Below are 18306 nucleotides of genomic sequence, written 5' to 3' on the forward strand. Positions count from 1 at the left end.
GGTGGCTCACACCTGTAATCCCAGTACTTTGGGAGGCCGAGGTGGGCGGATCACGAGGTCAGGAGTTCAAGACCAGCTGGCCAAGATGGTGAAACCCCATCTCTACTAAAAATATAAAAATTAGCCAGGCATGATGACGCACACCTGTAATCCCAGCTACTCGGGAGGCTGAGTCAGAGAACTGCCTGAACCCAGGAGGTGGAGGTTGCAGTGAGCCGAGATCATGCCACTGCCCTCCAGCTTGGTCAACAGAGTGAGACTCTGTCTCAAAAACAACAACAACAACAACAACAACAACAACAAGCTCAGTCCAGCTGATACCGTGATTTTAGTCTGGTGATATCCTTAGTAATGACCTAAAGAACTGAGTTAATAAATACATGTTGCTTTAAGCTGCTAAATTTTTGGTAATTTGTTACAGAAGCAATAGAAAATGAATACACTTGGTAGTGTGTCTTAATAGCACAGTTTTAATAATAATGTAATAAAAATGAAGCATTTATTGCAAGATTACTATATACCGAGTCATTATAGGCATTCTCTCAATGAATCCTCACCTCACCTCTATGACCTAGGTTACAAATTGCTCAAAGTAACCTATTAAGTAGTGAAACCAGGATAGGATATGAACTTTGCTGAATCTTTTATTAAAATAAAAAATGATCCCATTCCTCATATGTTTATGCATTGGTTCATCAACACTCTCCTGGCCTGCAATCCCTTTGCAGATTTTCCAAATACAGATGCTACACTACACACATCATTACCACAGTCTCCCCTTTACTAAGCAGCACCACAAGGCTTGATGCTTGTGCTCTAGTACTTCCAACATCCTGATGTTCCCACTCAAAACTTCTCTAGCTACCTAAACCCTTGGGTCCATCTATCTCCTCTCCATTTCCTTAGCACCAGTAACTAGTATCATTGATTTGGCATTCAATGCCATGTAACATTATAACAATCCCTCTATATTGTATTTAGTGTATTTCTGTTCTTAGTAGAATATAAATGCTTTCTGTTTTGATCGCCACTGGGTCCCAAGCACCTGAAATAGTCTCTAACTCATTGGAGATGAAATACTCTTGTTGAATGAATGAACACACGAACTGAGACATTTTTCACCACTCTCAAATTATATTTCTCTGATTCATTTCAAATCAAGTTCTTCTAGACTTCTGCATGATCATCTGATTTTTACTATGTCTGCACCTAGTGGGGATCATGCAGAAGATGAAATGGGGGAATATTTCCTTTAATCCGTATCTGTTAGTGCCATAGTCATGGATGAAAATACTATTTATTCCTTAACTGTTTTGTTCCTGGTCTTTTTGAAGTACTTTACATATATATATTTTCTCATTTAACCTTCACATTACCATATGAGGTAGGTGCAGTAGCTCCCATATAAACAATGAAGAAATTGAAGATCGGAGAGGCCAACCCAAAGCTACATGGCTTACAGAGGTAATGACTGGCATTCAGACATTTCTGAATCCAAAGTCTGTATCTTTTAGCATGCCACTATAACATACCACTAGAATGAAAGCTCCACGAAATCAGGATCTTGATTTTGTTTTTCCCTGTATCTTTAGTGCCTAGCATATATTTGGAGATTAACGCACAGCTGTTGAATAAATGAATGAATCAAAGAACAAATGAACAAAACACGCCTTCTCTCTAGTTCTGCTTCAGAGGGAAAATTCTCATTTTTCATCCAAGTAACTTTTATTTAGATTCTTCTATACATGTTTTGGCTCCATTTCCACTTTCATCTTGGCCTTATAGAGGTATTAGTGTATCAGAATTGTAGGGGTTCTTAGAAGGTAGTTTATTCAGCTTCCCACCAATGCGGAAATCCTTTGTATGGCATCCTGGACAGATGGCCAGCCAGCCTCTACCTAAACACCTCCAGTCACGGAAGACAAAGGGGAACAGGAGGCCTGTTTTATTTTAGGGGAAGTTCTGATTATTAGAAACATATTCATCTGATTGAACTGTATTATTCTGTATCAGTATTCTTCATGTTGCAAAAAACAGAAAGCACATCTGAAGATGGCTGTAAACACAATGAGAATTGCTCAAGTCAGTACTTGAGTGGTTCAATGTTAAGGTGAATTTCAGGTACAATTTGAGCCAGAGGTTCATAGTGTCCTCAAGGCTCCGACTCCATTTCTTGGCAATCCTTTATGCCCTGACATCTTCCATGTGTCAGCACTCTCGTTAGACTACTTTCTTTTTGTAATAGGAAAACATGTCAAGAGCAGTTGTAGGGTCTGGAAGTTTATCATTATCTTGAGTAAGAGATTAAGAGCTTTTGTTCCAGATAATCAAACTGGAATAAGTGGTGAGGCTTACTCTAATTAGAGAGGATTAAGACCTCATAATTCATGGGGCCAGAATGATGAAACGCAGCGACTGACTTAGCCTAAGTCAAGGATTCCAAGGCCATTATGTTACAATGCAGAAGGAGAATGTAGTGATGTGGAAGTGTTTGGGTGGAAGGGGGTGTAACGAACACTCTTGGCCAGGGGTCCCCAACCCCCAGGCCACAGACTGGTACGGGTCTATGCCCTGTTAGGAACCAGGCTGCACAGCAGGAGGTGAGCGGCGGGTGGGTGGGCATTACTGCCTGAGCTCCGCCTCCTGTCAGATCAGCAGTGCCACTAGATTCTCATAGGAGTGCAAACTCTCTTGTGAACTGCACATGAGAGGTTGCACGGTCCGTATGAGAATCTAACTAATGCCTGACGATCTGAGGTAGAACAGTTTCATCCCGAAATCATCCCCGCTCCCAACCCCCACCCTATCCATGGAAATATTGTCTTCCACAAAACTGGTCCCTGGTGCCAAAAAGGTTGGGGACCACTGTTCTTGGCTACCCTGTAATCCTTCTGAATTCTGGCTTTCCAACAGCAATAAAATTTTATTCTTGTGTCTACTCACTTGCCATGTAGTCCATGTGACTCAGAAGCAGCCACTTTATCACTGGGTAGATTCCATGCTTAATTCCTGATTAGCCTCATCTAATCAGTGCATGGAACTCCTCTGGTGACCGTGATTGGTCTGGGGTTAGGCTACAGCCTAAGTTGAACCAATAAAACAAAGAGGAAAGATTATATTCTGTGTCTGGGGAAGAGGTTTTCCTCTCTTCTTCACAGAGATAAATGGGAAAGTGTACAGTCCGGGTTGCCACCAGAAGAGTTTTTTTTTGTGATTATAATGGTGTCAGCCTTAGAATGAAGCTGTTGTTACTGACCACAGAATGGAAATGGAAAGGACTCAGTTAACAAAGGTATCACTGAGCTTCTAAGAGGTCCATGTTTGGATCCCTCCCAACCAGAGCTCACTAATTCCAGCTATGTGAGATAATAATATTCTATTGCTTAACCCTGTTTGTTGAATTATCCTTGCCCTTGCAGGCAGAATGGTTGTTGGAGAAGCAACCAGGGGGTAAGCACAACCTCATAGGATTCATCTTCCATCCATCCAGTGGCTCAATTTGTTTCACACAAAATGTTAAGGATAGGTGCCTGCCTACATGCTACAATACTTAGGACAGCTGACGATCTGAGGTGGATCAGGCTATTATTCCTAGCTCTTTGGTAATTCTCCATATGACACGGCATCTGGACTCTTCATCACGGCCATTCTCTTCTGCAAATACGACAAGACTTGCACAATTGCACATCATATTCCAAACATGGCCTGGCCTCCTCTGAGTACAATGAGAATATTATGCTCCATAATATATGATCTAACTTGCTAGAATGCAAAGAAAACTGGAGTAAATGTAATTGTAATGGATTCAAGTCCACGATCCACCTACTTCAAGCAAATCTTTTACCCACACTGAAACTCAGCTTTCTTCTTGATAAAATGGGAATAATAATCTCCGTTTACTTCAAAACATTGACATGCAAATCAGATGAAATAATGGAAGCAACATTCCTTGTAAATTGTAAAATTATATGAATGTAAGAAATGATGATTAATGCATCTGAAGATGGGTCGGTTTCCTTCAGCAGTTGTATCAGAGTTTAATTATAACCTGCCTTGTTTCAGAAAGAATTTCAGGCTTTTAAAAGAGAACATAAAAAAGACAAAATGGCATAAATTAAAAACAATTTTTTTTTTTTTTAAAAAGGAAAAAAATCAGTAAAGCCAGGAAACAGACATTGAAAAACTGGCCCAGGGTAGGCACTCAGTCAACATTGTTCAGTGAATATTTGAGTTGATCACAAAGTCTCCTCTGAGGTTTCTTGAAGCCAATGTGATTACAGAAATTGTGTCTGTTACACAGTTCTCAATTCCCATGAAAAATAAAATAAAATAAATGTAACCTCTGTGGGGTAGCTTTTTTGGATTTCTTAGCTGAGGAGACATATTATCATCACATTTACATTAATATTTCAAAATTCACACCTACATAAATCACACTAGCAGGACCTTAAACCTCTGAGATGTGACTCTACAGGCCCAGGTTCACTTATGAAGTCTGTCCCATGGGGCCTCTGCCTACCTCCCAGGTGACCTCCAGAGGTCAAAGGACTGTGCACACCCTTTCTACATCGAGAGTATCCTTGAACATGTAGCCACCCCCAGCCATGAGACCCTACATGTCCGGTGGTTCAAAGGGGAGAATTTCTCTTCCTACCCGGATGAAGGCCCATCTTCTAAGTCCCCTTTTTCCACTTCAGGATCTGCCTCTTCTTGTCAGATTGGCAGTTTGATTGTCCCCTACTTTCAAGGAGACCCAATCCCAGCCAGAGAGATGTGACTTTACCCTCTGGTGTCAACGAACAACTATATCCATATGCAAAATTATTTTAACCTTAGTGCAGCTCCCCAGAGCAGAGTTATTCAGGCTTAAATAATGCCTTCCTGTGTTCAGGTTGAACTTTGCTTTTCTAAGCTGCCTCATGTGCCCCTTTCAGTCTGAAGGGAAGATCAGATCAACTCCTCCAACAAAACAGGCTTGTTGAAGGAGAAGCATGAATGGTGCAACTCAGAGAAACTCTCTGAGTGGCCTTCCTATCATCAAATGCTTAGATCAGTCACAATAAATGTGGTAATCATTGAATTATTTTATTCGGGTTCACTTAATTTTCAAGAAAATTCTATAAATAAATGTATATGTAAGAAACAGGGTTAGAGTAGATAGCAACCCTTCTAGATTGACAGAACTAGTGAGCAGCAGTCTGGAGGTGAGGATTCAGACTAGTTTCACTGTAAATTCTATCACTTCACCTGGCATTATGGCAGCTACGTAGGACCTAAGTGACTAAAGGAATAGATGAATTAATTCAACAAACATTCATCAAACTCATTCCTTGGACTAAGCCTTGTATTTGGCCCTTCTGCACTATTACTTATCTTTCATTAATGAACTCATTAATTTTTCCAGTAAGATCTCTGTTCTCTATTTCAAGCAGAGTGGAAATTCTTACCTGGATTTCTCCTTTGAGGCTGTTTTCTGAGACTTGGTACCAAAATGACAGATGCCGCATGAATGCAGGCACATTAAAGAGAGGGAACACAGGACTTTCTTGCTCCCTTTATGTATTATTTCACATTTAATTAGCCTGGGTAATTTCTTCCAAAACCTCTCACATCTGCTGCCAGCTCTGGGAATTCTAGTAGCTCATTTTGTCTCGGGAGCGTCTGTCATCTGCACCTGGGGGCCTCCATCTTTGATTTCACTACCAGGTAAAGCAGGAGGATCTGCCCCTGTTTCTCAGTGCTGACCGTAGCCTTTGTTGGAGTCTGGTACTGACATGCTCACAGACAGGGCTATGGCTTTAGTTTGCCAGGGCCAGGGAGTGAGTCGGAGAGAAAAGACAGATCCCCAAAGACTGAAAGGAGTATGCATGAGGATGTGTTTGTTGAAGGTGTGCTGCGGAGAAAGTGTAAATCTGCTGGTTAGTGTAAATCTGCCAGTTAGCTGGAAATGAATACAAATCAGCATTCATTTGTATCCATTTATTCCACAAGCAAGAGGGCTTGAGACGCTGCACAGTGGAGCACACTCCAGATGAGGGAAGAGAAAGTCTGGATTCTGGTTTTGACCTTGTTGCTCACTTGTAAGTGAATTTGGACCTATTATTTCCTGGCCGAGCCTCAGAGTCTCTCCCTGTCAGGTGGGTTGATTAATAACTGCCTGTCTATGGAGCAGTCATCTTCTTATGGCCTGTTCTTCAGCCCCAGCTCCACCAAAGTAACACAAAACATGTTACTTACACCTCCAAGCCTCGATGTTCTCATCTGAACAATGGGAATAAAGATAATACCTAACTCAGAGCACCATTGTGGAGACTGAATGAAGCAGAGCATGGGAGGAATTTATACGAAATACAGTAAGCCCGAAAACATGTTAGCTACTGATATAGTTTGGATGTGTGTCCCCACCCAAATTTCACATCACATTGTAATCCCCAATATTAGTAGTGGGGCCTGGTGGGAAATGATTGGATCATGGGGGCAGTTTCTCACGAATAACTTAGCACCATTCCCCTTGGCAATTTCCTTGCAATAGTGAGGTCTCCTGAGATCTGGCCATTCTAAAGTATGTAGCACCTCCCCGTTCTCTCCTTTGCTCCTGCTCTGGCCAAGCAAAGTGCCTGCTCCCTGTTTGCCTTCATCACAATTGTAAGTTTCCTGAGGCCTCCCCGGCAGCCAAGCAGATGCCAGCATCATGCTTTCTGTACAGCCTGCAGAACCATGAGCCAATTAATCACCTTTTCTTTATGAATTATCCTGGCTCACATATTTCTTTATAGCAATTTGAGAACAGACTAATACAGCTGCTCTCATCAATATTACTCTCATAGGATTGTTGTAAATAACAAATGAAACTTTATGTATTCCCGTTCAATACAACCCCATGAAGTAATCATAATTATATATGAACAATAAAAACATGTTATGGATTTACAGGATTATTGGTATTGAACACTTACCCTGCACCCAGCAACATACTAAGATAATAGAAACATATATCTTTAGGCTAACAGGATATTACAGATGATCTGATTCTGGTCTCTTGTTTTATAGGCAAACACTGAGGCACAATAAGACAGAATTACTTGCCAATATCCAGAGCTGACTAGAGACAGACTGGAACTGGAACCAGATCTCCTGGAGCCTTAATATGGTTTTTATTTCCATCTGTTGAATTTTACATATGAATAAACCAAAGCTGGAGAAGCTCAATGAAATGCCTTCCATCATGTAGGTAGGCAGTGGTACATCTAAGATTCATATTTATAATAGGTCACATTTATGGTGTGCTTTACGTATGCCAAACATTGTTCTCAGTGCTTTGTGTGTATCATATCATTTAACTCTCCCAAAAACCTTTTGAGTTACTATTGGGATCTCCAGTTTTCAGACGTAGGGATGGAGGCACAGGAAGTCCAGTAAATTGCCGAAAGATGCACAAGTGGTGCCAGGATTAGAACATGGACCATCTGGCATCAGAATCTGCACACTTCACCCTGTAAAGTGTTTGCAGTCTTTAACCTCATGCTAGTATCCTCTCCCGGCTCTGGCCTTGGGCACTAATGAGTTTGAGCATTAGTCAGGGATAAGGCTTAAGGACAAGGAGCAAGGAGTGGCAGTAAACAGTCTGGCCACTGGATGACGAAAGAGCACACCTGTGTGGAGGCTGAGAAGCCTAAGAGTTGCAAAGGGGCCAGGACTTATTTAGAGCCTGCTGCTTTTTAAGTTTCAGAGTTGCCAGGTGTAGTGACTCACGCCTGTAATCCCAGCAGTTTGGGAGGCCGAGGCAGGCAGATCACCTGAGGTCAGGGGTTCGAGGCCAGCCTGGCCAGCATGGTGAAATCCCGTCTCTACTACAAACACAAAAAATTAGCTGGGCCTGGTGGCAGGCGCCGGTAATCCCAGCTACTCAGGAGGCTGAGGCAGAAGAATCGCTTGAACTCAGGAGGCAGAGGTTGCAGTGAGCCGAGATCATGCCATTGCACTCCAGCCTGAGCGACAAGATTGAAACTCCGTCTCAACAACAATAAAAAGTTTCAGAGTTATTAGAACCTCTCTGATAAAACAAAACTCTCTTGGCTGAGGTGTGTTGGCAGGAGGGAAGACAAAACTGCCTCTGGGGGTTCACCAGGAAGAGGGAAGACCAACATGGTCATCTGACACCCTGGTGTGAATTATCATGGAGAGGTACATTCTGGTAGGGACACTACCCACCCCTCACTCAACCATGCAGGTAGATGCATGCTGAGCACGAGAGTAGCAAGCAAAACGTTGTAATCTAAAAAACCCAAGTTCAAGTAAAAACTAATAAAATAAATAAGAACTAGAAATACAGATTCTGACTGTTTCTATTCATAACACAAATAGCCCAAATCAGCTTCTTACCGGTTCAAGTGACTGTAAGTTACTTTACCTCTTTATGCCTGTTTCCTCATATATAAAATAAGAAAAATGCTAGTAGCTAACTCATAGGGTGGCTATTATGAACTGGACATTTATGTCTCCACCAAATTTCTACCTAACCCACAATGTGATGGTATTCGGAGATGAGGCCTTTGGAAGGTAATTAGGATTAGATGAGGTCATGGGGGTTGGGCCTTCATGATGAGACTGGTGTCCACATAAGAGAGCACTGGAGAAAGATCTCTCTCTCTTTCACTCGCTCGTTCTTTCATATTTTATTATGGCAGCCCTAGCAGACTAAGACAGCAGTTGTGAAAATTAAATGAGATAATCCATGCACCCATGCCTAGTGATTGCTATAGGTGTGTATGTATGTGTGTGTATTTCAACGTGTGATATATTTATATATCCACAGTGGAATGCACATCTGTAGTTCAGAATGCTATTGTGGGCCTATCCTCTAGGTACAAGGGTCTGTGTGTGTGTGTGTGTGTGTGTGTGTGTGTGTGTGTGTGTGTATGTATGTGTGTGTGTATTTTCCCTGGCTCAATTAACACTAACCAACTCCAACCCACACAAAAACCTGTATTAACACCTGCAGTTAAAGTGTTGCTGTACCTGGAAAATGGGCCCACAGTAGCATCCTGAACTATAGACGTACGTTGCCATGGGGATGAAGAATGCCTTGCCATTCACCTTACATCCTGGAAAAACTGCTGGACCAGCACTGGCATCTCTGCAGCAGTAGATGGGCCCCATGGCCAATGCAGGCCTAGGTTTCAAGGTCAACTATGTATGAAGCAACAGCAAAAAGTGGGGCCCACCTGCTGACTGATGTGAAGCTAAATAGGGCAGACTGCCTCCTTCATGCTGATTAAGCATGCTCGGACCATTCAGGAGCAATGGAGAGGTCCCCAGTAAGAACTTCTGGGCTTCCTGGTAATTTAGTCATATGAAAAGCTTGAGAAATTAATTGCACTATTTAGAGAGATGTGACTTTATTTGTTCTACAACTAGTTGCATGAAACAATAGCAGGGACATCTAATGAGCATTTACCATGCTTCAGGCACCCAATATTAGGTAATTTACATAACTCATCTTCTTTATTCTTTGCAAGATGGGGAGGGTAGGTTGTCTTATCCACATACTACACACAAGGTGACTGAGCCTCAAGGACGGAACTCTTGTCCAAAGTCACAAAGGTCTGGTGTGGCAGACCCAGAATTCAGAATCAAGACTTTCGATAGCAAAGGCCAGATCCTTTCCATGGTGAAATACAGTGGTGCTTGAAATATGGAGGGAGAACTGTTATAATAAATGTGCTATATTATAGGATGTGTACGTGTTTTGTGAGTTTTCTGGCAGGAAACGAACTAAATAATCAGTGTGTCTTGCCTTTAAGAAAGAAAGTTTAATTTTAAAAGGTGGCATTCAAATGGGAGGACTAGCCCTACTGTGCTTATGGGTTCACCAGGTGAACTTGGCCAAATCAATTTTTTTTTTTTTTTTTTTAGTTTAAAGAGCAGCCCATCTGGAAAACTGGGCATGGTACAAGGGCCTTTTTCTGTAAACCAAATCTTGTAACAGAGCCAGGCTTTGTCCCCGAGAAGGAAATTGCCACAAAACACGAGGCAGGAAGAATCCTTTTCCAACGCAAGAGTCATTCTAGGGCTGTGTGTGAATGCTGTGCCAGGAGGTAACACAGTCAGCAAATCCTGATACCAGTGACTGCCACTCTCCTGGGCAACGTCTGTGTTGGAATCAGCGTCTGCCAGCTCACCTTCCCCAGCCAGGATGGAGGCTGTGCTCACCCTGCTGACCACATGCTCCACACCAAGTGCAATTGGCAGAGCCCTGCTGTTCCCCTGAGGGCTGACTGCCATGGCCATCTTGAAGAAGGGACAGTTTGAAGGCCCCTAGGTCATCCCACAATCAATGCTGATACTGCCAACAAAGCACCTTGCCTGTAAATATGGACCATGGCCCAGAGGACAAGGGAAACACAATAAATACGATTGAAATGGATGCTGAACATATTAGAATGTCTGCTGTAAGGTGCCTGCAGAATTTGTTTGTTCAACAGAACTAATAATATTAGCTACCACCAATTTAGCAGTGACTTGCTGCCTTTGGTAAGGGCTTTCTCTTCATTATCTCAACTGATCCTGACAACAACACAGGGAGCAAGGTGCAATCACACACTTCATTTTACAGACAGGGAAACTGAGGCTCAAGGAGACTAAGGAACTGACCAACATCATACCCCACTTGTGAGTGGCAGAACCCAGGGGGAATTCAAGTTAGTACCACCCCTTAAAATGCTCACCCCGTACTGCCTTTCTCCCACTTCCATCCTTGCTAAAATGAATCCTGAACGACATAGCCCAAGGAGTACATCCTTTTTAAAAGGAACACACAAATACATACCAACCTCTTTCATACCTTTTGTGACTCTCTATGTTCATACTCACGACAAGTAACATCATAGTTTCCTGGGGATGATGAATCTAATTTGTAATTTTGATTGAAGAAGTGAAGTAAATGTTGGAATTTTAAACAAGAATCTGTGTTCTTTTTCTCTCTGGTCCTAAATTTTATCTCTAAAGCCAAAGGACTGGAAGACAGAATATCTAAGGTCTCCTCTACTTCCCAAATGCTGTGGTGCCTCAGAAAACCTGCATCCCCGGTGTGCAGAGGGCCAAGTGAGTACAACTGTTCCCAATGCATAGAGATCCTACACCAGCGTTGGCTCCATTGGCTCCTTTCTTTCTCCCTCAACATGGCTTTTTTCTTACTTTCCATCTGTCCTAAGTTCCATCTGGGACTTCTCAGATGGCATAGTCCCAACTCAGGTATCACCTGGTGCCTGAGGCCTTCCAGGAGTCACTGAGCTAGAGATAGCCTCCTTTTCCTTAAAACCATGTGGGGTCTACCAGCAAATGAACGCCCTGGCTATGCTGTCTTGTAGCACAACATGGTTGAGAATTCCCTGTTGGCTGCCCTCGGACTGGCCAGCAGGTGGGAGCAAAGCAGCCATTTAGGGGGTGGCTGTAGCTGGGATGGACCAAAGAGGGGCATGGCAATGAAGAAACTGCACGTGGGACTTGTGGAGTGGAGAGAGGGGAGACACGTTCTACAGTTGTTATGAATGTAAGATTTGGGGAGAGAGATGCAAACCTAGATATTAGGAGGTCTTGGTGTTGACTGTATTTCTACCCTCTGACATTTTTAAGTATGATGACCAAGGAAGATTTGATTGTCATTAATTCCCACCTGACAATGAGCAGGGACTGGGCCACAGGGAGCACTGGGATTTATATAGTTTAGAGCAACATTTGCTGACATTGCTTATGACTACTTATGGCAATATCCCCCCAGACCCTAGATCCGTCTGCCTCCCACCCCTTGTTTGAGTTTTGTCCCATCACAGTATCTACGGTTCCCTTCGTGTCAGCTTGCTTTCATTCTTGCTTTTTTGTTTGTTTGTTTGTTTCTGCATGGAATTCCCTTTCTTTCTACCCTCTGGAACCATCTTTCTAGACTAATCTCAAACATCATCTTTTTGAAGTCTCCCCAGAGATAATAGCCAAGCAGAACTACCACTCACTCTCATACTTGCACTCTATCCTGGACAGTGTGTACCACAACTAGATACCATAGACTTTTAACTCCATTGATTTGTTCACTGATCTGTTTCCTCTGCCACACATTGAGTTCCTAGAGGGCTGAAACCATACCAGAATCCTTTATAATCTCCAGCATTCAGTAAATGTTTGTTGAATTAGTGAAAGTAAGAATTTTTAGGGTGCCTAGAGCAGAGTTTTGTACATGATAAATAAAAATTAAATTCTGGCCGGGCATGGTGGCTCACGCCTGCAATCATAACACTTTGGGAGGCCAAGGCGGGCAGATCACGTGAGGTCAGGAGTTCGAGACCAGCCTGGTCAACATGGTGAAACCCTATCTCTACTAAAAATACAAAAATTAGCTGTGTGTGGTGGTGTGCGCCTGTAATCCCAGCAACTTTGTAGGCTAAGGCAGGAGAATCACTTGAACCCAGGAGGCGGAGGTTGTAGTGAGCTGAGATCACACCACTGCACTTCAACCTATGTGACAGAGTGAGAATCTGTCTCAAAACAAAACAAAACTGATATCTCACATTTATTTAGTGTTTACTATGTACCAAAGCGTATGTTAATGTCTTTTTCAAATGATCAGATTTAATCCATTCAACAACTCTATGAATAACCTTGTGAGGTAGGTACCATTATTATCATTATTTTACTTAGAGGAAAAATGAGACTTAAGAAGAAATTAAATAATTAGCTCAAGTTCCATTTTTAGTTAGTGACTGAGCCAGGGATCCAAACTAAACTGAGCTCACATATTCAACCTCAATATTACATTGTATCAGAAAGAAATTGAAGGAAGGAATTAATTATATATCACATGAGAATGGAAGCCAAATATTACCTAGATATAATAATGAAGTGGCATGTGTAAATCTAAGTAAACACACTTCACCTTATACGTCTAGATGATTATTGATTATACATCCTATTCTTGTTATATTTAGTTGATGACTATCCTGTTCTCAGATAGCCACTTGGCGAAGCTTTGGGAATATTAAAGTAATAAATCCATGATTCATAACACTCCTGCTCTCTCTCCATAGACTGGCTGCAGATCTAAGCATATATTCACTTGAATTTATTCAGGAACAGTAACCAACTCAGAGACACCTTTTTGCACTGAGAGGCTGCCCTTCATGGAAACAGTAGAACGTCACTGAGATCCAAACCCAAGAGATACGGTAGGCTCTCAGGCTGGAAGGAAAACTCCATTCTCTTAGTTAAGGAAAGGAATGTTAATGTTACGGGAAGAGAATGGCCTTTGAAGCCACAGAGCCTTCAGTTCCCTCCTCCTGCTGGACACTTAGAACACGTGAGGCTTTGCAAAAGTCACTTAACTTTTCTGAGCTTTTATTTCTTTCATTAAAAGAGAAATGAGAATAGCACCGACTTCACAGTGAAATTTGTCATGCAATTGAAGTAATGTAATGCATGTAAACAACATACCACAGGGGCCTGGCACATTGTCCACATGAGATAGTATTCTGACAAGTATGGTTTTAAAACAATGAACCTGATTTTGAAGGTACATATGTGTGTATGCTCATTAAGCCCTCCAAACAGGGAGTCCAGAAAAGGTCTGAGGCCAGACGGTTCTATGTAAGGGTTCCCCTTTGAAAGGAGATATCCATTCCAGCCCATTAATTTGGCTTAGTTTGTGAAATCAACGAACATCATACTGTAGACACACCTCATACAACCCTGTACCCGCCAAGGTACTCTGTGTGCCGTAGCACTGCAACAAATACTTGGTTGATTAATTCATAATTTGAGAACTTGGATGGAACTCATGGTGGTGGAGGAGTGAATACAGTAGCCTAGCTCCCTCCACATCTGCTGGCAACCTCCTTTAAGTATTCTTTCTTTTGTGCTGAAGACATTGGAAAACTGAAAACAGTATTTTCTAGACTCCTCTGCAGCTAAAGTTTTGGATAGGATCTTGATTTTATAATCAGACACACTTAGCAATATTTCAAGCAGGCCTAAGTTTCACAGGGAAGGGTTTTTTTTTTTTTTTTTTTTTTTTTTTTTTTTTTTTGAGATGGAGTCTCGCTCTGTCACCCAGGCTGGAGTGCAATGGTGCGATCTTGGCTCACTGCAACCTCTGCCTTCTGGATTTAAGTGATTCTCCTGCCTCAGCCTCGCAAGTAGCTGGGACTACAGGTGTGTGCCACCACGCCCGGCTAGTTTTTTGTATTTTTAGTAGAGATGAGGTTTCACTGTGTTAGCCAGGATGGTCTCAATCTCCTGACCTTGTGATCTACCCACCTTGGCCTCCCAAAGTGGCAGGGAAGGTTTTAACCTAAGCGATATTCTGTTGCTGGTAATGACCATGCAGCCTCAACATGACCGTGGAAACAAGAGTCTCTGTAGTCCTTCCTGACTTCCAGCATCCTTCTTATGGTAGAAGGTCCTTCCTCTGGTAGCCAATCCCGCAGTGCTATTCTAGAAATCATTCTTGGAGGTTAATTCTGCAGCCTGCTCCTCAAGCTCCTCCAATAATTCCCCGTGTTAATTCTCAAAACTTGTTAAAGGAATAGTCCTATTACCTATAACTAAACCTTAATGGGTACAATATTTAGTACCAGAACTGGTTATAGGCATTAGACTCTCTAGGATAAAAATCGGGTACAGGTTATGTAATCTGACTGAGTCAAACTCAGTGAAGGCCTGGTTACTATTAGAGAATAGAAAACTAGTAGCCTAGAGCATGCATTGGTAAAGCAGTACTTAAATGAGTCCTATAGTCATCTGGAATGAAGAGTCTATTGAAGGTACAACTTGGCAAATCAAGTTGCCTTCATTATGCCAACACTCAGTACTTGGCACCTGACAAAGGTATAGTGAACTAAGATAGTAAAAGGACCAGTAGTGCCCCCCCCGCCCCTGTACTCTGCCCACCTTTTTCTCTCAACAGGGCTGAAGATCCACATATTCTCCAATACTAGTATTTGACATTCACCTGAAATTGGCAAAGGCACCATGATTATGCCACGTTATTCTTCCAAATGGAATTATCATAGCTTTGGATACGTGACAAGGTATGTCTTTATACATGCAAGGCAGTAAAATTACTCCCTGAAATGACAAGAATTTTTTTTTAGGAAAAATAAGAGTGGCTTTACGGTCTTTATGGATAAACCATACAAGTACATTTCAGGTGTTCCCAAAAATTGTCCCCCCTCACCACCAAATTTTGAGAATCACCAATCTATCAGAGAAAAAAAGAATAGACTACCAGAGATCTCCTCTTTTGCTTTTAATCGTCCTCAGACATCAGAGGATGTCTGCTGTCTCTGTTTCAGCCCTTCCCAGGCTGCCCAACGAGCCTCGACACCTGGGAGATTTGAACGGGCCTTGCCTCTTCACTGGCTGCGAAGCAAAAAGGGATGCCAGCTGTGTCAATGAGGAGCCCTCAGAAGCCCTTCTTCACGATCTGGGATTGTGTTTACTAAAATATGTGTGAAGGTTTCCTGTTTCCTGTGCCAGATAATATTGTCTACACAAGAACAAATTGAATCTATGCCATGCAGTAATTGCCAGGTGCCCCCAAAGTCGATGTATTTGACTATGCAGTAAAGATAAAGTTTCTCCAAGGATCAACTCTCAGCATATTTGGCAAACTTAATTTCAAATTCTTACTTACAAGTTTTTTCTCCTATATTTCCCCTATATTACTCATTAAAAAAAAAATAAAAGTGCTGTTACCATTTTTCCTTTGATAAGACTCAGGCAGACACAGTTCAGTCTTCCCCTGGGTCCTCGACAAAGCAGTTGTATCTCTCCACCTCACGGCCACAGACCACTCGGAGATCAAGGCTTCTGCAGGCCCCTCTGTCTTGAATGGAGGAGAAGGAGAGACGGTGGAAGGCTGGGTATGTAAATCCTGCCTGGTAGACAGTCTGTGTTGTTTGTTCTTGGTAAGAGGAGGTTCAATTAAGAGTTAACCTCTAACCCCAGAGCCCCAAAGGCTTAGAACGAGACTCTGCAAGGTGTTCATGAAGAGATTATGGAAGGTTATAGAAGGAAGTTAAAATGAATCTCAGTGAAAAGGACATGACTGTGGTGGGTTTTTTTTCATTTCAAAGGATGAAATGGTGGCCCTGTGACGAAAGGGAGGGAAGGTATGTTACTGGCAAAATCAATCTTAATGATGGCCAGTTTCTAGAAAGTTTGGGGGGCTTGGGGTTCCTCAACCAGGCCAAGCAAGCTGTTATACTCTCAGGGATATTTGACTCTAGACCCAGATAACATCAGCCATGATGCTCTTCAATACTGTCTTCAGGAGCCGGTGGTATCTAAGTCAGGCAGAATGGAATAGTGATGAGCCCCAGTGGACCTGTGAGCAGTGCCTGGGAGTAGAGCTCTCTCTCCTGATTCCTAGAGTTGAGGTCTCCCTGTCTGTCTTTTCTCCTTCTGTCTTAGTTTCTGAAAGACCTTTCAGTGCCTCTGCTGGTATAAAACTTTATCCTGGCCGGGCGCGGTGGCTCACGCCTGTAATCCCAGCACTTTGGGAGGCTGAGGTGGGCGGATCACGAGGTCAGGGGACTGAGACCATCCCAGCTAACACAGTGAAACACCATCTCTACTAAAATACAAAAAATTAGCCAGGGGTGGTGGCGGGCGCCTCTGGTCCCAGCTACTCCTGCCCCCCAGTCCTCAGGGCACCTCTGGTCTCAGCTACTCCTTCCCCCCAGTCCTCAGGGCTCCTCTGGTCCCAGCTACTCCTGCCCCCAAGTCCTCAGGGCTCCTCTGGTCCCAGCTACTCCTTCCCCCCAGTCCTCAGGGCGCCTCTGATCCCAGCTACTCCTTTCCTCAGGGCGCCTCTGGTCCCAGCTACTCCTTCCCCCCAGTCCTCAGGGCACCTCTGGTCCCAGCTACTCCTTTCCTCAGGGCGCCTCTGGTCCCAGCTACTCCTTCCCCCCAGTCCTCAGGGTGCCTCTGGTCCCAGCTACTCCTTCCCCCCAGTCCTCAGGGCGCCTCTGGTCCCAGCTACTCCTTCCCCCCAGTCCTCAGGGCGCCTCTGGTCCCAGCTACTCCTTCCCCCCAGTCCTCAGGGCTCCTCTGGTCCCAGCTACTCCTTCCCCCCAGTCCTCAGGGCTCCTCTGGTCCCAGCTACTCCTGCCCCCCAGTCCTCAGGGCGCCTCTGGTTCCAGCTACTCCTGCCCCCCAGTCCTCAGACTCATTGATGGGCTTCTGGAATCCTGCTTGCTTATGTCTGTCTGTCCAATCACTGTATCTCCCTCTGCATCACAGTGGCTTACTCATAGTTTTGGAATGCATGAACTGCTGACTCTTGGTTTAGGAGCTGAGTTGTAGCTCAGCTCTGCCCTCCTCTAAGCTGGCTGGAAGTATACTGCTTCTACTTGAGTGACTCCAACTATTGCTTCTTCCTGAGACTTCTGCTGTGGGTCCCACTTGCTAGGTTCCACCCCTGGGATAGTGATGTCTGCTCCCATGAAACTTGCTGCAAACTTTGAGCACAGTACAACTTTGCCTGAGGCTAAATTACTCTCTGTTCCCTGAGTTCATGCCTCTTTCTTACTCTCAGGACTTTACTTTTCCTGTCCCTCCTCCTGGTATGTTCTTTGCCCCACTTACCTAGCTAACTCCTACTTAGTATGATGACTCCATGCCTTGCCTCAGATATCACTTAATCAAAGGAAGAATTATGTGACTTCCCACCTCCTGCCATCCCAGGTTTGGGCTTGAATCACCTGCTGCCACTACCTCTGCTTTCTACGGTAACATTTACCAATCTGTGGTCTAACCACTTGTTCATTTCCTTTCTCTACCTGTAAACTTGGGGCTTCTTGAGAGGTTAGGGTACAGCTACCTTGTTTACAGGTGTATCCTAAATATATGGAAGGTACTCAAAAATGTGTGTTGAGTAAGTTACTGTAGGCAAAATTTTTAGTTACTAGATAAAAGCACTGGAATGGTCCTTCACTATTCTGTACTCACTGTGTGAGGGGTTAGAGTTTAGTAGAGAAAGAAAAAAACGAAAGTAGAATTGGAAGGAGAAACGAAAGGAAGACAAATCTGGAAAGAGGGAGGCTCTCTAGAGACAATTTTTTAGGCTCAGAAGTTTGGAAAGAGACCTTGACACTTCTGATTGAACAGGACAGGGATACAGTATGTTTTTCTCTAGTCTAGTGGCCTCCATTTATTGTAGTGCATTTCATCCATTAAACATTTCTTAGTGCTGGCAGCTTGGATCCAGGAAGGAATAAGTACATGGACCCTGCTTTTGAGAAACTCAGACTCTGCTGG

General features: G+C 43.3%; 1 long non-coding RNA gene across 1 annotated transcript in view; it reads left to right on the forward strand.

Moving 5' to 3' along the window:
• Positions 1–10898: 10898 nt before the first annotated feature.
• The window catches only part of LOC135965308 (uncharacterized), a 43894-nt gene continuing 36486 nt past the window's right edge, over positions 10899–18306 (forward strand). The window contains exons 1-2 of the long non-coding RNA XR_010578215.1: positions 10899–11103; positions 14951–15074. This is a non-coding gene — a long non-coding RNA (uncharacterized lncRNA). The remainder of the gene's footprint in view (positions 11104–14950; positions 15075–18306) is intronic.

This window comes from Macaca fascicularis, chromosome 10 (assembly GCF_037993035.2).
Source record: "Macaca fascicularis isolate 582-1 chromosome 10, T2T-MFA8v1.1".
Classification (NCBI taxonomy): Eukaryota; Metazoa; Chordata; class Mammalia; order Primates; family Cercopithecidae; genus Macaca; species Macaca fascicularis.